A 21134-nucleotide genomic window follows, 5' to 3' on the forward strand; every position below is an offset into this window, starting at 1 on the left:
TTTTATGGCCACTTCATCACGTGGGCTTGACAGATTACTAACTCAGTCTTCAGCTCCTCTCGTCTCTCTGGAGCATAGGGAGCAGGGCTGAAAGATCCAAGCTTCTAATCACGGTTTGGTCTTCCTGGCAACCAGCTCCCACCCTAACATTGTTCAGGGGCTTACCGAGAGCCACCTCATTAGGACAAAAGACGCTCTTATTACCCAGGAAATTCCAAGGGACTTAGGAACTTTGTGTCAGAACTGGGGTCAAAGACCAAATACTAGAACAAACAATGCTCCTAGCACCACTATCATTCAGGAAATGACAAGAATATTAGAAGCTCTGTGCCAGAAACCGGGCTAAATAAATAGAAATATATCTATATATGTCTATTGTCACAGTGAGTCAGCCTACTGTGACCTCATAGGCATCCACAGACTGATGATGTCCCACCTACAAACTTGACTCTCAGAGCATGTCAGCCTCAAGTCAGCTAGCTCAGCCTCCCTCCTCAGCCACTCTGCAGGAGTTCAGGGAGCAGGAACTCTGGCATCAGAGAGACTCCGGCCAAGACTCTGCCACTCACCCAGGCATCTCATCTCTCAGAGACTTCATTTCCTCCCTTCTAATAGGGGAAGAATGGTGCCTACTCATAGGGCTACTGTGAAGATACATCAGGCCACGTAAGTAAAGTACTCCCTTCTCTAAAATGGTAGCACAACCAGCTGACTAAAAATCAGTTCGTTCATTCATTCAACCAGAATGTGACTAAACAACAAAGACCTTGAGAAATGTCGACTGTCACAGTCCTTGATTCTCCTCACTCTCTATGGTGCTACAGTGGCAAAACAGTGGGTACCCCCACTGCCCACCATCCTGGAGCAGAAATGAGGGGGCCCTTGGAAATGGACCAGACAGAGGCTTCCTCTGGGGACCTGGCTGGTGCAGTGTGGTGAGACCAGGAGGTCAATTCTCATGGTGGAGGTTGTCAAGCACTGATGATGAGTGGTATGGGAGGGTTTTGGTTAATTAATCACATGGCTTTGCTCCCTGAGATCTGAGCCACTTGACAAACAGATACAAGGTCAAAAAGCACCAGGTTTTCAAGGTGAGCTGGACTGAAGAATGCAATGTGGACCTGCCTAACTGTTTCCCCCCACCCACCAAAGTACACCCTAACCCTGATCATGACCCTAATTGCAACCCTAACGCTAATCCTAGCCCACTCTGGCCTCCCATGCAGGGCTGCCTGGGAGCCCCAAGAAGGAGCATACAGATCCTGATGCAGTCTGGAAGAATAAAGTGAGCCCACCTGGATGAACAGCTGCATTCTGGCCTGAATGACAACCTACCGTGAGGACAAGTAAAGAGGAGGAGAGAGAGGCTGGGCACAGTGGCTCACTCCTGCCATCCCAGCACCTTGAGAGGCTGAGGAAGGTGGATCACCTGAGGTCAGGAGTTCGAGACCAGCCTGGCCAACATAGTGAAACCCCATCTCTACTAAAAATACAAAAAAAAAAAAAAAATTAGCCGGGTGTGGTGGTGTGTGCCAGTAATCCCAGCTACTCGGAGGCTGACACAGGAGAATCACTTGAACGGGGAAGGCAGAGGTTGCAGTGAACTGAGATCATGCCACTGCACTCCAGCCTGGACGACAGAGTGAGACTCCCTGTCAAAAAAAAAATTAATTAAAATTTTAAAAAATAGGAGAGAGAAAGGACATTCTTTCCAGAGAGTAGAGTGGAGTCCCCTTCCCTCTGTGTCAGGAGAGAGACCACTGGCATTTTCCCTGACAATGCTCCCAACCTCTTCTCCCCACATAACCGTGGCTTTGCCGGATTCAGTGGGATCCCCAGCCTCTAGGGGTGTAAGTCTGGGGGTGATTCGAGGTTCGCCATTGAGCAACAAAGACACTAGGGCTGACACTGGGCACTCCTTCACCCAGGTGGAAGGAGTGGGCTGGCTCTAGGATCACTGTGCTCTAGACCCAGTCCTTCTGAGACCATGGGGTTGCCTGGTGGAAAGTAGCTTTGTGTGTGTGTGTGTGTGTGTGTGTGTGTGTGTGTGCACGCACGCATTCGCAAGTTGAAATAGCCTGTCCCTAAAGCACTGTACCTGCTATAGGGAAACCACTGGCAGCTGGTTTCTGCAGTGGGTCCCCTTTCCCACTCCCCCAGGGTGGCACTGTTGAGAGAACAGCATCCTGTGCTGAGGAGCCACCCAGGGGATGAACATTAGTGGTGACAATCGGCTGTAGCACCGGGCTCTGGTTTTACTGAGGACTTCAAGTTGGCCCTGGGATTGAGCAAGGGAGAGTGACGGCAGGCAGGCTGGAGATGGTGGTGGCATGGCAGCCACCACTGGCAGCCAGCCTTCCCTGGAGTCAACAACCAGCTGAGGTGGCCCAGGTGGCTCTGCTCCCCAGCAGGTGGCTGCAGAATACCCCAGGGCCACGGCTGGGGTCAAAACTGCACCTCTGGGATTATTGGAGTTAGCAGAGTAAGAAGAACCAGAGAGGGGCAAAAGATGTCCCCTCTTTGTCAGCAGTCTTAGAATTATCCCATTCGATTTTTTTTTTTTTCTTTTTCTGAGATGGAGTCTCACTCTGTTGCCCAGGCTGGCTGGAGTGCAATGGCATGATCTCTGCTCACTTCAACCTCTGCCTCTCACGTTCAAGTGATTCTCCTGCCTCAGCCTCTGGAGTAGCTGGGGTTACAGGCATGCCATCACACCTGGCTGATTTTTGTATTTTTAGTAGAGATGGGGTTTCACCATTTTGCCCAGGCTGGTCTCAAACTCTTGACCTTAGGTGATCCACCCGCCTCAGCCTCCCAAAGGGCTAGGATTACAGGCGTGAGCCACTGCGCCCAGCCCCATTTGAATTTTAAAAGAAGTCCTACCTCATTTGTAACTCCAGCTAATGACTGATAGAGTGACACCTATCAGTCATTTAGTTTGTTTTAATTATCATTCACCTTAGAAGTAGATTTTTCTGATTACATAAATAATACATGTTGACTTCTTGTAATCAGAACTATTTATATAAATAGCTGGACCAAAAAAAAAAAAAAAAGTCACCTAGAATCTCACTACCCTGAGAGAACTACTACGAATATTGCCTATCAGAGTTCTTTTTCTTCCTTTTCTTTTCTTTTTCTTTCTTTCTTTCTTTCTTTTTTTTCTTTGAGACAGAGTCTTGCTCTGTCACCAGGCTGGAGTGTAGTGGCATGATCTCGGCTCACCACAACCTCCACCTCCTGGGTTCAAGTGATTCTCCTGCCTCAGGCCTCCTGAGTAACCAGGATTACAGGTGTGCACCACCATGCCCAGCTAATTTTTGTATTTTTAGTAGAGATGGGGTTTCACCATGTTGGCCAGGATGGTCGTCTATCAGATTTCTTTGCAGCTCTTCACACAGCCACGCACACTCATACATGGTATATGTAAATGATCATAAGTGAGAAGGTGCCCAACTTTTCAAATCATCAACACTATCCACTGCTATCCCCTGACACCAGCTCCTTATCTCATCCAGAACCCCCAGACAATCTTTGTTCACATTCTGAACATGTCCTTCCTTCTCTCCATACACATACAAACCCACAGTGCTTGTTTTCTGTAGCTGGATGCTATACTGGTCTTTGTTTTATAAAATGAGATCACCCATTTCCTTGCGTCTTGCTTTTTTCCATCAGCAACAACTCCCAGAAATTCCTCCGGGTCACCTAGAAGGGCTCCATCTCTTCTTAAATGGCTGCTTAATATTCCATGGTAGGTTACGCTAGGTTGAAAGCTCCCCACCCCAGTACCTCCAAGGCCTCTGATCCTTGCAGAGGCAGAAGGCCACCGAATATGCACTGAATATGACAGCATGGTACGGTGCTAGACCAGGAACTTTGGAGGCAACGACCAACTTCTTAATTTCCTTACTAACTGGTGAGAGTAAACTGGGAAGATTATGCGGAAATAACCTTTTAAATAATGGGCTGGGCACGGTGGCACATGCCTGTTATCCCAGCTACTTGGGAGGTTGAAACAGGAGAATCACTTGAACCTGGGAGGCAGAGGTTGCACTAAGCCAAGATTGCACCACTGCACTCCAGGCTGGGCAACAGAGCGACACTCCGTCTCAAAAAAAATAAATAAATAAATGAAATAATGATGACGTTGATGATTTTGATCATGATAATGGTGATAATGGCGACTGTTTGCATTATTAGTTCTGACCTTATTATTGCCTTTATTGTTTTTTTTCTAAGTTTTTTTCAATTAATAATTTATTCTTGTGGTTCAAAATAGCAAAACATCTAAAAAGATACACACCGTAAAGTCTCCCTCTCATTCCTGTCTCCCAGCCACCCCATTCCCCTCCTTGTAAAAAAATACTATTATTGGTTTCTTGTGTAGGAACTTTGTGAATTATAGGCAATTTTTATTTTATTTATTTCAGTGACTCTTCTACCACAGTAAAGTAAGTATAATATAGCACCCCTGTACTACAAATAAGGAAGCCAAGACTCAGAAAGATAAAGAGATTAGCACAGCCTGGACTGGACCCCCCAATCTGCCAGATCGCAGGCCCACTGTGCCAGGCTTTCTGCTCACCGAATGAGCTCGCCGTGTGGCTCAATGAAAGGCAGCCAATCATAAATGCCTCACTAGAGCAAGCGCTCATCTCTGCCACTGATTTATTAGTTCAGCAAGCCTGGATTTTTCTCCCCGGGCTCATTTTGTTTTTTAAATCTTACCGCAGAACATACCTGATTCCCTCAGCAGCAGGATGTGACCAAGCCAAGGGCCATCCCACTTTTCAGTCCCCTCCCTGCCTGCATTCTTGCAGCATCTGGGAGCACTCCTGGAGCCCGTGCAGCTGGACTTCTTTGTGTGGCTTCCCTCTGTCTGCCCAGTGTCTTGCCTCTAGGGCTTATAAGACAGAGACCATCTGTTTCTGCATCTCTTTCTCTCTCTCTCTCTCTCTCTTATTTTGAGACACTATCTCATTCTGTCACTCAGGCTGGAGAGCAGTGGTACAATCATGGCTCACTGCAGACCTACTGGGCTCAAGCAATTCTCCCACCTCAGCCTCTCAAGTAGCTAAGGACAACAGGGGCAGGCATCCAGGCCTGGCTATTTTGTTTTATTTTTATTTATTTATTTTTTTTTTGAGACACAGTCTCACTTCATCACCCAGGCTGGAGTACAGTGGCACGATCTCAGCTCACTGTAACCTTTGCCTCTTGGGTTCAAGCGATTCTCATGCCTCAGCCTCCTGAATAGCTGGGATTACAGGCACCCACCACCATGCCTGGCTAATTTTTATATTTGTAGTAGAGACAGCGTTTTAGCATGTTGGCCAGGCTGGTCTCAAACTCCTGACCTCAAGTGATCCGCCTGCCTCAGCCTCCCAAAATGCTGGTATTACAGGTGTGGGCCACTGTGCTCCGCCTATCTTTTTTATTTTGTAGAGATGGGGTCTCACTATGTTAGCCCCAGGCTGGTCTCAATCTCCTGAGGTCAAGTGATCCTTCTGCCTTGGCCTCTCAAAGTGTTGGGATTACAGTTGTGAGCCATTGTGTTCATCCTGACCTGCATCTCTTTTGCCACCTCTGCCAGGAAGCATTTCCTGATGTCCCTCATTAAGAATCTCCCAGTGCTCAATTGAGAAAGATCACCCGGGCTTTCAAGCCTTCATCATCCGATGAAGATTATACAGAGGTTAAAGTCACGGACTTGAGGATCAGCAGGCTGCCTTCAAGGCCTGGCTTTGGTACTTGCCAGCTTTTTAATTTTGGGCATGTTCTCAATCTCTCTGAAGTATGGCTAGCTACAGAGTGGAGCTGATGATGAGATTTGACTCATAAGGTCCCTGTGAGATCACAACATGCAGTGAGAAAATGAGACCATGAGCACAGCGCACTCAGCAAAGACTAGGTTGAAAGTGAGCAGTAAAAGCTACTTATTATGATTTTTAAGGTATTTTACTGTGTACTGGCTGGGCGCGCTGGCTCATGCTTGTAATCCCAGCACTTTGGGAGGCCGAGGCGGGTGGATCATGAGGTCAGGAGTTCGAGACCAGCCTGGACAACACAGTGAAACCCCGTCTCTACTAAAAATACAAAAATTAGCTGGGCATGGTGGCAGGTGCCTGTATCACAGTTACTCAGGAGACTGAGGCAGGAGAATCACTTGAACCCGGGAGGCGGAGGTTGCAGTGAGCTGAGATGGTGCCACTGCACTCCAGCCCTGGCCACAGAGCTAGACTACATCTCCAAAAAAAAAAAAAAAAAGTTATTTTACCATGTATTTTAAAAACTTATTAGGTCTAGTTCTCTTCCTTTGCCTCTGGCAGTAGGAGGCCTACAATTTCAGATCTTTGAGTCTGGGGCACTGCTTTGCACAGAATGGTTGACATATTAGCTGAGCTTGAAGGATGATAAGTGAGACAAATAAAGTGGAGGTGGCCAAGAGCAGCAGCAGGAGTAAAGAACTGCAGGTGTGAGAGTACCTGGGGTTTTCCAAAGGATGATTGGTCCCTTGTGGTTAGACCTACCAGGTGGCCTGAGGGGGCGTGGAGAGAGATAAGCCTAGAGAAGTAAAGAGGTAGGACTAGACCTTACTGAGAGTTAAATTGATAACAAGATTGGCTTGTGGCTTGGAGCAGGGGAAGGCAGGGGAAGGAGAGGGCTCCCTGATGGGGATCAAACTAGGCTGAGGCTATTTTAGGTCAAATGGAAAGAATACAGGATCTCCTCAGTGCCACCAGCTTCCTTACAACTGATTAGCAGCAAGAATAGCATTTTTGTTGTTGGATGAACTCATTTGTTTCTCTTCCCAGTTGCAAGTGTTTCTTATGGTTAATTCTGGCTCCTCTAGATTGACAGTCTACCCTTCCCACTGCTGGGATAATTTTAGAAAAGATGATCTCTTATGGATTTGAAAGTAGAAATGCTTGGCCAGTCACAGGGGCTCACGCCTGCAGTCCCAGCACTTTGGGAGACCAAGGCGGGCGGATCACTTGAGGCCAGGTGTTCAAGACCAGCCTGGCCAACATGGTGAAACCCCGTCTCTACTAAAAATACAAAAATCAGCCAGGTGTGGTGATGCGTGCTTGTAGTCCCAGCTACTTGGGAGGCTGAGGCAGGAGAATCACCTGAACCTGGGAGGTGGAGGTTGCAGTGAACCAAGATCTCACCACTGTACTCCAGCCTGGGCGACGAAGTGAGACTCTGTCACAAAAAAAGAAAAAAAGAAAGCAGAAATGCTTAGGAACACTCAATTGTAAAACCTGAAAAGGTTTGATTATTGGGATAAAGGATGGGACTAAAATAAGAAAAAAAACAAGAAAACAAACAAAAAGCTTCCTCTTAGCTTGTCTGCAGCATAGCAAAACAAATTTTTAAGTTTCTTACTGAAACTGTCAGGGAGAAAACATTTCTAAAGTTTGCATGGAACAAGACATGGTACATAGAAAATAATATGGTACCCATAATTTCTAATTTTACACATATAACCGTCAACAGCACTTGCTTCACTCAATATACCATCTTTATTATCTTATTTTCTTGGAAATAAAAATATCTCTAAGCATAACCTAGTTTCTCCAAGCCTTGCCAGCCTGTGGTTAGTCTTAGGGTTATTTCTCAGTCTATGCCTGTGATAGGCAGAATCATGGCCTCCCAAAGATGTTCATGTCTTAGTCCCTGGAACCTATGAATCTGTTAGAATCCATGGCAAATGGAAATTAAGGTGGTAGATGGAATTAAGGTTGCTAATCAGCAGACCTTAAAATGAGATTGTTCTGGATTATCTAGGTAGGCCCGATGTAATCCATCACAAGGGTCCTTGTAAGAGAGAGACAGGAGTGTCAGAGTTGAAGATGTGATGATGGAAGCAGAGACCTGAGTGCTGCAGCCACAAGCCAAGGAACGTGGGTGGTCTCTAGAAGCTGGAGAAGGCAAGGAAACAAATTCTCCCCTAATGTCTCCAGAAGGAAACACAGCCCTGCTGGCACCTTGATCTTAGCCCAGGGAGAACCATGTGGGACTTCTGACATCCGGAACTATAAGGTAACATATTTGCACGGGTTTAGGTCACAGAGCTAGTGGTCATTTGTTGCAGCAGAAATGAGAAAGGAATATAATGCCTTGCTGCCCTGGGAGCTGGGGCCTTTCCACCCACCTCCAAGTCTCACTGTTGGTTCTGCACAGACGCCCCCAGGGCTGACTCATGAGGACTCACAGATCCCTCTCCTACGTTCTCCCACTTAAGTTCCTTGGGTAGTGTCTGGTACCCATGTGGCCACTGGTCATGCTTTGCCACTGCCGTCGGTATCCCCTGAGAGCACCCATGTGCATCCCACGGGACCATCTTGCAGGACACAGAGGACACATCTGATGCTTGAGTTTCCAAAGCAGCACTCTGTCCCTGCCATCTTCATCTCTTTGAACTCACCATTGTCCATGCAGGGGTGGGGAAGGTTCCCTACTTTCTGTCACTCACAGGCATCTGGGCCTCAAAGGAGTGCTGCTGCTTGTGTCCCTATACAGGATCTTCAGCTCCTGCCTACGGGGTGCAGTCCCTGGGGAAAGACTGGGATCTGTGTCGCAGCCCCCACCCCAGCCACCCTCCCTTTCCCCGCTTCTTCCAGGCTCTACCTGTAACTTGCCCTGCTCCTTCAGCCAAATATCCGGTAAATGAGGTCCACGGACACACCCACTCATTCACCAGATATGCCCAGGTACATTTTGTCCCCAAGAAGGTCACAGGGACATTCTTCCATTAGCACAAAAGAGCTTCAGAGTTTTACTTTCCCACACCCTGCCTGCTTCCTAAGCTGCTTCTGGAACCTTGAGTTCCCCTGAAGTAGACCCGATCACTGCAGGGGTTTTTAGGGCCTTGACTTGCCCATAGGGAAGGGCCACTGAAATGCTGTTCTCCCAGGGAAAAGAAATCATCCCATCATCCCAATGTCTGTCCCTGCACAGCACCAACCCTTCAGCAGCAGCAGCATAGTGATCAGAGAGAAGTCATCGCCATGGCCAGGTTGGTGCCCTCAAAGACTTGTTTGCCAAGGCAGGCCCCTTTGGAGTGAGACGAGGATGTAGCAGGAACTGAATAGCACCCCCACTCCCCAAAGCTGTTCAACCTCTCATCCCTGATGGAGATCAGTAGCAGGCAAGGGTGACCCCAGAGCCACCTGTTCCAGCCCCAGGGCTGACCCAGCCTCTCTGGTAGGCCCAGGTGGCTGCTTTAGGCTGACAGAGCAGTCAGGGGGAAGGGGAGGGGTCTCCTGCAAGCTGGGCCAGCGCCCACCAATCAGACCGTGTCTCTGCAGCTGAGGCTCTTGTTTGAGCTCATTTGCATAATTTGGTTCAATATTTACTGAGCCAACCTCATTTTCTGGGCTGTCTCCATGGCCGACAGCTGGGAAGGCTGCAATTACAGCATTATCCACGCAGGGTTGCCACCGGGAGCCCACACCAAGACGCAGCTTCCAAACAAACCCAGCCCTAGGGAGCCCCTCCTTGGGCCGCCCCAGATCTCTGCAGCTGGAAGTCGGCCTGGGCCACAACTGCAAGCCAGGCTATACCCAGGCACAGCCACAACAACAACAATGGCAACAGCAACAATCATGGTTACTTGTCATTAGTGAATAATAGCTGCCTTTTGTTGGGCGCTTGTGCACAGGCACAGGGCTGAGTATTCTACATGGAAATTTCTCACCTCATCCTCACAGCAGTCTGGCAGGAGGTGAATCAGGTACGACTGTTATTTAATGTAACTGTTTTAGACAAAATAGCCCAGGCAGAGCATTACCTTCAGGCACAGCTAGATTCAGGATGTGAATGACACCATCAAAACTCAATTTTTCTGCAAACTGCTGACTTCCCAAGTTCTGAGCATATACTCCTGACTGCAGCAACTCCAGCCTTATACTCAGGCTATTCTAGAGGGCAGGAAGACTGAGGCTATTCACCAGAGTCCTGAGATTCACCTGGATTGAATGGGCTTGAGTCATGGAATCATGCCCAGGTCCACAATGGTTGGCTTAGCCGATGGTCATGTGCCTCCCTCTTATTCCTACATTAAACACCAAGAGAAGGGGAAGAGTGAGCGGATCCTCAAATACAAGTCAGGAATTGCTCTCGGATGAAATGGAAGCAAATAAATGTGCCTTACAGGTAGAGACTTTTATTAACTCCATTATTCTGATGAGAAAACAGACCTGGAGCAAGAGGCTCTGAGTTCACTCAGACACAAAGTGCTGGAGCTGATACTCAAACCCAGATCTCTGTGACTACCCCTATCTATCCTCTTAGGCTTAACGACTCCCCACAAAAAACACAGGAAGGAAGGCAATCTTGGTTCCTCCAGTTGGTGGAGCAGGGACAGTTGCACAGGGTCCTGTGCTGGATGGACTCTACTGTCGCTGTCCTGAAATTCGTAATTTTGGAACCAATGGGCTTATACTTTCATTTTGCACTGGGTGTCCCTCTCTTTTTTTTTTTTCTTTTTTTTTGTTTTGAGACAGAATCTCACTCTGTTGCCAAGGCTGGAGTGCAATGGCTTGATCTTGGTTCACTGCAACCTCCACCTCCTGGGTTCAAGCATTTTCTTCCTCAGCCTCTTGGGTAGCTGGAACTACAGGCTCCACCACCACGCCCAGCTAATATTTGTATTTCTAGTAGAGATGGGGTTTCACCATGTTGGCTAGGCTGGTCTCGAACTCCTGACCTCAGGTGATCTGCCCACCTCGGCCTCCCAAAGTGCTGAGATTACAGGCGTGAGCCACCGCACCCAGCCTACTGGGTCCTTTATAAATGTAATTTATGACCAGGTGCAGCAGCTCACGCCTATAATCCCAGCACTTTGGGAGGCTGAGGCAGGAGGATCACTTGAGCTCAGGAGATCAAGACCAGCCTGAACAACATAGCAAGACCTAGTCTCTACAAATTTTTTCAAAAATCAATAAATAATGTAATTTATATAACTGCTCCCAATTGGGGGTTTAGACAGAATTCTGCAGCTCTTAAGTATACCCAGTCCCTGGGATGTTGGAATTCTAGGATTCCAGGACGGCCTTTCCTCTCCCTTCCCTGCCCTAATGTTGAGCTGGACCCATACCTTGTTTTCTCTGCTGAACTTTTCAGCTCCTTAGTAAAGATCCTGGTTCTGAGCCAGGACCTTTTAATAGACCTCCAAGTTCCAATTCCTGCCCCTTCCTCTGAGGCTGGATTCTCCTCTCAGTGACTTGAGGCTGCTTGGAATGAGCAGAGCCAACCCTTAGGGCAATCTCCATCTTCCCCAGATTCCTCCTGGCTACTGCTGCTGGCCACCATCCTGTGCGTTTGAAACAATGATGACTCAGAGTTCCACTGGCTACCTCTGTCTGCCATCACCTCCATGCCAAGGATTTCTGGAAATCTCCAAAGGAGTTCCTCTCACATGCAACATACAACCTCAGTCACAGTGACTGCATGACACTGGCCACACACCACCTCTTCCAAGGGGTAGGGAGCCTTCCAAAGGATCCTTTGCTCTGCTGAGGCTAATGCTCCCCTCCCAGGAATATTGATACCTTGGCCAACAGCACTGCCTTGCACAGTTTTCCAGATGCCCCTGAGGGGCCAGGCTCTGTCCTGAAACAGAAGGAAGAGCCTCCCTCCAATGATGGCAGGAGGTCCCTGGGCAGCCGTGCTAGGGCTGAGAATCCCAGAAAATCTTTCCCTAAACACACTTCTTTCCTATTCCACGCTCTTCCAAGAGCAACTCTTGAATATCCATCCATATCAAGGAACATGCAGAGCACAACCCAAATGTCCGATTTAGAAATTGGTATTCCTTCTGGTTCCATTTCTTATTTATTTAACAAATACATAATGATAGTTTCTCTGTTCCAGGCACTGGCCTAGATACTAAGAACCAGTCTCAGAAAGATGTTAATAACTGTCCTAATTACCTTGGGCTGCTGTAACAAAATACCTTAGACAGGGATTCTTAACAGACATTTACCTCTCAAAGTTCTTCAGGCACCAAGTTCAAGATCAAAGTGCTGGCTGATTGGGTTCCTGGTGAGGGCTCTCTCTGGCTTGCAGATGGCTGGTCACCTTCTTTCTGAGTCCCCACATGGTGGGGAGAGAGAGAGAGAGAGAGAGAGAGAAAGAAAGAGAAAGCAAGAGTGAGTGCTCTTCCTCTTCTTCTTCTTTTTTTTTTTTTTTTGAGACAGAATTTCACTCTTGTTGCCCAGGCTGGAGTGCAATGGCACAATTTTGGCTCACTGCAATTTCTGTCTCCTGGGCTCAAGGGATTCTCCTGCCTCAGCCTCCTGAGTAGCTGGGATTACAAGCATGTGCCACCACACCCGGCTATTTTTGTACTTTTAGTAGAGATGGGGTTTCACCATGTTGGTCAGGCTAGTCTCGAACTCCTAACCTCAGGTGATCCACCTACCTCAGCCTCCAAAAGTGCTGGGATTACAGGCATGAAACACTGTTCCCGGTCTCTTCCTCTTCTTACAAAGATACTAATCCCATCATGGAGGCTTCACCCTCATGACTTTATCTAAACCTAATTACCTCCCAAATGTCCACCTCCCAATACCATCACACTGGGGCTTAGGGTTTCAGCATACAACTCTGGGGAGGACGCATACATTCAGGCCAATATCAATAACTTGGCACTTAAGAAAAGATTCTGTAGTCACACCACCCAGATTCAAATGACAGTTTGATGTTCGTTAGCTATTATACAAACTTGAACAACTGTGCCTCAGTTTCATCCTATGTAAAATGGAGGTGGAGGCTGGAGACCCAGGGAAGAGTTGCAGTGTCAGTCCACAAGCTGTCTGCCACAGAATTCCTTCTTGCTCAGGGAAGGTCAGTCTTTGTTCTGTTCAGGCCTTCGACTGGTTGGATGAGGCCCACCCATATTATGGAGAGTCATCTGCTTTACTCAATATTTTATTTATTTTTCACTCTTTAATTTTATTTTTTGAGCTAGAGTCTCAGTCATCCAGGCTGGAGTGCAGTGGCACGAGTACAGCTCACTGTAGACTTGAAACTCCTGGGCTCAAGTGATCCTCCTGCCTCAGCCTCCCGAGTAGCTGGGGCTACAGGCCAGAATCACCATGCCCAACGAATTTTAAAAAAATTTTCGTAGAGACAAGGACTCACTGTATTGCCCAGGCTGGTCTTGAGGTCCCGGGCTCAAACAATCCTCCCACCTCAGCCTCTCCCAAAGTGCTGTGATTGCAGGCATGAGCCTGCAACTTGGCCTGCTTTACTCAAAGTACGCCTTTTAAAATGTTATTCTCATCCAAAAAGCACCTTCATAGAAACATCCAGAATAGTGTTTGACCAAATATCTGGGCACCATGGCCCAGCCAAGTTGACACATAGGATTAACTATCATGATGGGAATGAAAATACATGCCTTAAACGCTTCTCCTGGGGGTTAAATGAGTGAATTAATAATCCAGATTTTAGAACATTGCCTGGTAGGCCGGGTTACAGGCAGGTTCTCGTGGGCAACAAAGTGAGAAGCTATAGGGAGAACCCTTGTTCTCAACAGGAAGCTGGGATAATGTTAGATGGGGAGTTACCAGTAGCCAGGAGCTTCCTTTGAGGAGAAATCCAGGCTGAGGCAATGGAAACAATAGTGAGAAGAGGAAGGACATCTAGAGGCACTCGGGTTCCCAACCTGGCGATCCTGAGTCTTCTGCTCTCCCCATTGAACACGTAAGTCAATAAGTTCCTCTTTTGTCCAAGCAGGTCCCCACTGGGGAGCTTGGGTCTCTACATCCAAGAAGGCAGTCTCATCCAGCCTTTCTTCACCAACTTTGGGCTCTCTTTGACTTTGACAAGTGGCTCATTCCATTGGTTTCTCTGGGAAGGAAAAGGAGCTGCTCGTTCATTTAACACATTTGTTGGGGGCCTACGCCATGCATGGTGCCACTCTGACCAAAGGATCATTCGCCAAATGTACTGACTCCTTGCTTAGTGTCTCACAGGATACAGTCAGGAAAACACATTCCCTTTTCTTGGAGTTTGGGTGAGTTATTCACCAGTCGTGGTAGGTAGCATCTGAGTTTACCTGACACAATTATTTCAACCCAAGGGCAGCACCACTACCCAACCAGTGAGGCTGCATTTTCCCAATGCCATCTTAAGACAGGAAGTCACTCTCTAGTTTGGGACCTCTGTTTCCCATTTCTGAAAGGCAAAGTTGGACTAAATGACGTCTAAGGGTCTTGCAGCCCTAAGATTCTGTTTTCCAGCCTTGTTGGTGGCAAACTATCTACCTGCTGACCACAGACAGAAGTTAAGAAAATGCTTTGGAGTAGAGAAACATGTGTACCACCTCTGGAAAACTTGGGTGGTGGGACTCCAGCATGGGGCTGAACAATGCTTAATCTAGGATTCAGATTTGGAGGGAAAGGGAAATGTCTCTAATTTGATCCTTCTAGGATCTATTTACCTGAGAGGCTCAGGATCCTCCTGGGAAGGTGAAAGATCTCTACAATGAGAATTACAAAATGCCTCTCAAATAAATCTCTATGACACAAACAAATGGAAAAACATTCCATGCTCATAGATAGGAAGAAATCAATATCATTAAAAATGGCCTTGCTGCCCAAAGCAATTTACAGATTCAATGCTATTCCTGCCAGAAACCAATGACATTCTTCACATATTTTAAAATTTATATGGAACCAAAAAAAAGCCTGAATAGCCAAAGTTATACTAAGCAAAAGGAACAAAGCTGGAGGCATCTCGTTATCTGACTTCAAACTATACTACAGGGCTACAATAACCAAAACAACATGGCACTGGCACAAACCAGACACATATAAAAATGGAACAGAATACAGAACCCAGAAATGAGACTGCACATTACAACTACCTGAACTTCGACAAACCTGAAAAAGACAAGCAATGGGGAAAGGATTTCCTATTCAATCAATGGTGGTGGGATAACTGGCTAGCCATATGCAGAAAATTTAAACTGGACCCCTTCCTTACACCATATACAAAAAACAGCTCAAGATGGATGAAAGACTTAAATGCAAAGCTGAAAACTAAAATCCCTGGAAGACAACCTAGGCAAGACCATCCCGGACATAAAAACAAGCAAAGATTTCATAATGAAGACACCAAAAGCAATCCCAACAAAAGCAAAAATTGACAAATGGGATCTAATCGAACTTAAGAGCTTCTTCATAGCAAAAGAAACTATTAACAGAGTAAACAGACCACCTACAGAATGGGAGAAAATTTTTGTAAACTATGCATCTGACAAAGGTCTAATATCCAGCATCTATAAGGAGCTTAAACAAATTTACAAAACAACCCCATTAAAAAGTGGGCAAAGGACATGAACAGACACTTCTCAAAAGAAGACATACATGCAGTAAACAAGCATATGAAAACAGCTCACCATCACTGATTATTAGATAAATGCAAATCAAAACCATGATAAGATGCCATAGCATACCAGTCAGAATGGCTACTATTAAAAAGTCAAAAAATAACAGATGCTGGGAAGGTTGCAGAGAAAAAGGAACACATATACACTGTTGGTGAGAGTGTAAATTAGTTCAACCATTGTGGGAAGCAGTGTGGCAATTCCTCAAAGAACTAAAAATAGAACTACCATTTGATCTGATCCAGCAACCCCACTACTGGGCATATACCCAAAGGAATATAAATTGTTCTACCATAGAGACACATGCACATGTATGTTTATTGCAGCACTATTCACAGTAGCAAAGACATGCAGTCAACCTAAATGCCCAGCAATGATAGGCTGGATAAAGAAAATGTGATACATATCCACCATGGAATATTATGCAGCCATAAAAAAGAAAGAGATCACATCTTTTATGGGAACATGGGTGGAGCTAGAGGCCATTATCCTAAGAAAACTAATGCAGGAACAGAAAACCAAATACTGCATGTTCTTGCATATAAGTGAGAGCTAAATGATGAGAACTCATTAACGCAAAGAAGGGAACAACAGACACTGGGGTCTACTTGAGGGTGGAGGGTGGAAGGAGGGAGAGGAACAGATAAAATAACTATTGGGTACTAGGCTTACTACCTGGGTGATGAAATAATCTGTACAACGAATCCTCGTGACATGACTTTACCTATATAGTTAACCTGCACATATACCCCTGAACCTAAAACATAAGTTTAAAAAAATGCCCTATTGTTTAAATCACCCACTTTGTGGTCCTCTGTTACGGCAACCCTAGGAAACAAATATGTCTAGGTCCCCGGAAGAAGCACATGCAGTGAAAAAGTCCAAAACAGAAGGAGTTACTTTCCTACAATTTCTGCGGGCCCTTGGAAGCTCCAGACATCAGCTGCACAGATGACAGCTCAGTTATTTGAGAGTGCCCTCCATGTTGATATCCCTGCCTTGACATTGGTAGTCATGTCTTGGGAAGACCCGGATGGGCACCAGCACCTCTAGCCCAGCTGCAGCTGCTCAGCTGATTTTTGTGGTGCTGTCCACAAAAGGAGACAGTATGCTGGAGAGCCAACAATGGGTGTTTTTCTTCCTGATTAGTAAAGGGAAAAGCTGAGGCACTGTCATCAAGAGAAACTTGCCCAGTAAGTCAGGCCAGCGCTCCTGGCTCCCCTGAATCAGGGAAGGCCTGCCTCCGTCCTGCCGACTCACACCTTCCTCTTCAGACAAGTCCATCCTCCCTCTGCGAGCACACACCCCACAGTCTTGCCTCCGCTTCTCTACTAACTGTGGGGCTTCTGTCTTCACTCTCAGGTGTACTTATTTCACTCAAACTCTTCTTCAAGGCTCATCGCATTTCATGAAGTTTCCTACCTGTTCCTGCTGCGCTGGAGCCCAAGCCTCTCCCCACCACCCCTTGTTAGAAGTAACAGTCCCTCTGGCCAGGCGCACTGGGCGCGGTGGCTCATACCTATAATCCCAGAACTTTGGGAGGCCGAGGCAGGTGGATCACTTGAGGTTCAGGAGTTCTAAACCAGCCTGGCCAACATGATAAAACCCTGTCTCTACTAAAAATACAAAAATTAACCGAGCATGGTGGCGCATACCTGTAGTCCCAGCTACTTGGGAGACTGAGGCAGGAGAATCACTTGAGCCCAGGAGGTGGAGCTTGCAGTGAGCCGAGATCGTGCTGCTGTACTCCATGCTGAGTGACAGACGGAGACTTCATCTCAAAAAAAAAAAGAAGAAGAAGAAGTAACAGCCCCTCCATCTGAACTCTGTCACCCATTCTTCCTTGGCAGTGTTCCCCTGAACCTTTTATGGTGTTAGATACTCCTGCTATAGTATGAAGTCACTCTGATTATTAGAGTTACTTAGGAATAATCTCAGCTCCTTTTCATTTCTGCCTCTTGAACACACCAAGTTGATCTCTAGCTCAGTGCCCCTGTGTTCACTGCTCTTCCTATTTCCAACACTCTCTCTACAGATTGTTACAGGGCTACCACCTTCTCTTCCTCCAGATTTTAACTCAAAAGTCACTTTTCAGAGAAGACAACTTTCCTAGCTAAAGATCCTAGCTAAAGATGCCCCCCACCCACCTCTTTTGTGATCTTCAAAGCTCTTGTCATTGAGATTATCTTATTCATTTGTGGTCTCAGTCAGGGTCTAGCAGGAAAATAAAGCCCACTTCAGGTAATTCAACAGGAAGGGCTTAATAAAGGCAATTAGTAGCAAGGTGCTAGAAGAGCAAACTGAAAAGGTGCACCCCAACTGAAGGAAAGCATCCTGCCCTGAGGACTGGAGGAACGAAAGAGGAGGCAAGGAAATGACACCATCCAGGAAAGCTGGAATCACTGGGCCTGATGAAGGAAGCTGGACCATGAGGTGGAGCCGTCCAGCAGAAGCTAGAGCAAGGGAGGAGATGTGGCCCCTGCCTCAGACATCACCTAAAACAAAGAAAGGTGCTGGGTGGCCAGGGGATGGTGGGGGAAGAGGGGGAATACTCTGACTTCTCCTTTCCTTTTACTCCTTCTAGTACATCCGTTGGACACACTTAAGAGTCAGTTGGCAAGGGAGCCTAGTGTGCAAGGGAGGCCACCTCTGTGATACCAACTGGAACAAGGGAAGGCTAGGGAAAGATCTGAGAACAGACGGGCAAATGACTGGCACACTCATTCCCATGTTCAGTGTGTCTCCCACCAGAATTCAGGTTCATTTGGGGCAGGGTCTACTGTGTTTACTCCTCAGCACCTAGAAATGTCTGCATGTGGGAGTCTTTCAAGAAATATTGACTGATTGAGGGTGATTCCTGCTTCTTGAGGAATGGAATATATTTGAACCTTAGACAGTCATTAAGTGTGGTTAAAAAATAGCCACCCCACAGTTTGCTTGTGACTAGTAAATGAGCAAATATGATTACACATGCCTAAAATTATGGGCAGCACTCAATAAAGGTTGCATAAAGGATTGTAGACTTTATGAGCTCATCCATTTTTCAGTTGTACTTGGCCACGGTAATCAAACCTAGACAGACAATAATTTCCTATGGACTACTTGTGTCTCCTAACACTATAAAGTACAGTCATGTGCCACATAATGATGTTTCGATTAATGACAGGCCATGTATACAATGGTCCCATAAGATTATAACGGAGTTGAGAAATTCTTATCACCTGGTGATGTCGTAGCTGTCATAATAGTGTAGTGCAATGCACGACCTTTTCTTTGTTTAACTATGTTTAGATATACAAATGACATTGTTTTACAGTTGCCTACGGTACAGTAACATGCTCTACAGGTCTGCAGTCCAGGAACCACAGGATATACCATATAGTATAGGTGTGTGGTAAGCTATAGCATCTAGGTTTGTGTAAGTACCTTCTATGTGTTCAACATTGCCTAATAATGCATTTCACAGAATGCATTCCCATTGTTAAGCCTAACATGACTGTGGTTTTAAAAAAATTCATGCTAACACTTTTTAGCAAGCCTTGCCATTTACAATGTACCTTTACGATAATAATCTCATTTGATTCTCTCTAAACATCCACCTGAATTGGGTAATAATATTAATTATTGAGCGCTTACCCATGCCGCATATTGTACTGTTCTAAATGTTTTTGCACCTATTAATTATCTTCATCTTCACTAGAACTCTATAAAGTAGATGCTGCAGATGAGGAAACTGAGGCAAAGAGGGCCCCAGGGGTTTAGGACCCAGAGCAGACACAACGGGCACGTTTGAGTTCTGCAAGGTAGCTTGGTGATGTGGGGGTGAGAGCAGGGATTCACCTTCTTAACTCCTCTTTGACTCAAGCCAAACCTGCACGCCAGTGAGCACAGGCGATGGGCAGGTGAAAGAAGCTGCAGGCTGGCTAGCAGCTCCTGGAGAGGAGGGTCAACCTGAAGTAGCCATAGGTACCTTCATACAGCACCCACCTCCATGCACACAGCAGAGGCCCAGGAAATGCCTGCTGGGCCAAGTAAACACCAGCACGTTGCTGAGTTGGTCCTGGTGGGAGTTTTTTCCCACATGCCAGCATAAAGGAAACATTCACAGATTAAACAGTGACCTAGTCAGCCAGCATGGCGCATTCTAGGGCTGCCCACGTACACCTGAGGCAGCGAGCAGGCACCTGAATGGTTTATGGCTGCAAAGCCTTTGTGGGAACAGCAGGCGGTAATGCAGAGAGGTCAAAAGTTTACACCTGAGAGTCCGCATCTCTGGGACACTAAATAAAAGGTAACATCTTGGATTTGATTTTGGAACAGTAAAAGGGCATGAGTGGAAACGCGATTAAAGTCTGCAGTTTAGCTAATAGTAATGTACTAGTGTGATGAATGGGCCGTGGTTGTGTACTGTTAACATGAGGGGAAACTGGGTGAGGGGTACACAGGAATTCTACGTTATCTTTGTAACTTTTTCTGAAAATCAAAAATTATTCCAAGAAAGTTTTATTCCAATAATGTAAAAATTCTCTGAAATGGAAATTCATCATGCACTATGTGAGTCATTTACACTCTCTTCATGTGCATTACTTAGCCCCTTCATCTGGAGCCACAAATATGGCGGTAGTAATGGTCCCTGCCTCAGAGTTTGAACAGCATTGAGCCTTGTCTAGCACAGCAAATGCTCAATAAATGTTGGCCATTGTTATTATTCACACAGTCTTGAAACTGTTGTCAGAGGTGGTGGTAGACATGGAGACCACCATTCAGTCTCTTCTTCATGGAAGGTCTTGTGGCCCAGTTGCAGAGAGAGGTCTTGCCTGAGCTCTTGTGCTTCCTGGGGGAAGCCATACCTGCTGACCGAGTGACGGGGGCTGGCGCGTCAGGTATGAAGGCCCAGCCACTTCTGCTAGGTGTAGGACAGCTCTGCCAGGCAATGCTTGCTCCAGGTCTCCCTATGACCTGGTGGAGACTTTATCAAGTCCTCACGGCTGTTGGCTTCTTCCTCCACCCTATCGTTTCACAGGTGTTGATCCATAATAAACATCCCATCTGAGTGTTTTCTTTACAGGAACCTTATCTGCAGCAGCTGGTGCTGGGAATGGTTCAAGAAAGCTGGTGACTAGATGGAGCTTGGGAGCTGTGTTACTCGCTTCTCAGCTGGCAAGGAGGACCCCAGCCCCATGGAAAATGGAATACAGGAAAGCCTGTGCATATAGTGGCTTCCCGCCATGGTGAACTGGCTAGTGTACCTGTGGCTGGAGTGTGCTGGCAGTCAACGAATGTATCAGGCACTTGAACTTGAGGGTTGGGAGTTGGGATAGTGGCTATAAAGGTAACAGCACTGGATGGCCATTGCTAAACACCATTGATGTCCCTACAGAAAGACAGTGAATAGCAAAAGGCTAGTAACAAGTAATGAAAAGGCAGAAATGAAGCCAGAGGGCTTCTTTAATTACATGCGAAGAAACTTTCATCTTCTACAGAAGGAAGTGGGGAAAGAGCCTAACTAGGAGAAGCCCAAGACTTAATAGAGTGGTTAAAAATAAAGACAGGTAAGCAAGCTTCATACAGAGTCCCTCTCTGTATGGCAACATGTGTTCCCCCAGGGCCCACCTCTGTCTCACCTCCCCACTTTGAGATTTCCTTTAGGAAATTCTTACCTACTCTGAGGTTCAATAATCTTTCCTTGCTTTTTTCTTTTCCTTCCTTCCTTCCTTCCTTTCCTTCC

At 46.5% G+C, this 21134-nt stretch overlaps 1 long non-coding RNA gene across 1 annotated transcript; it reads left to right on the forward strand.

Moving 5' to 3' along the window:
- Positions 1–477: 477 nt before the first annotated feature.
- On the forward strand, positions 478–20912 carry LOC117098872. Its single transcript, XR_004443624.1, has 3 exons — positions 478–666; positions 7795–8049; positions 20475–20912. It is a non-coding gene; the product is annotated as an uncharacterized LOC117098872 (long non-coding RNA).
- The last annotated feature ends 222 nt before the right edge of the window (positions 20913–21134 follow it).

The sequence above is a fragment of the Trachypithecus francoisi genome, unplaced genomic scaffold, assembly GCF_009764315.1.
Source record: "Trachypithecus francoisi isolate TF-2019V2 unplaced genomic scaffold, Tfra_2.0 Lachesis_group16, whole genome shotgun sequence".
Taxonomy (NCBI): domain Eukaryota; kingdom Metazoa; phylum Chordata; class Mammalia; order Primates; family Cercopithecidae; genus Trachypithecus; species Trachypithecus francoisi.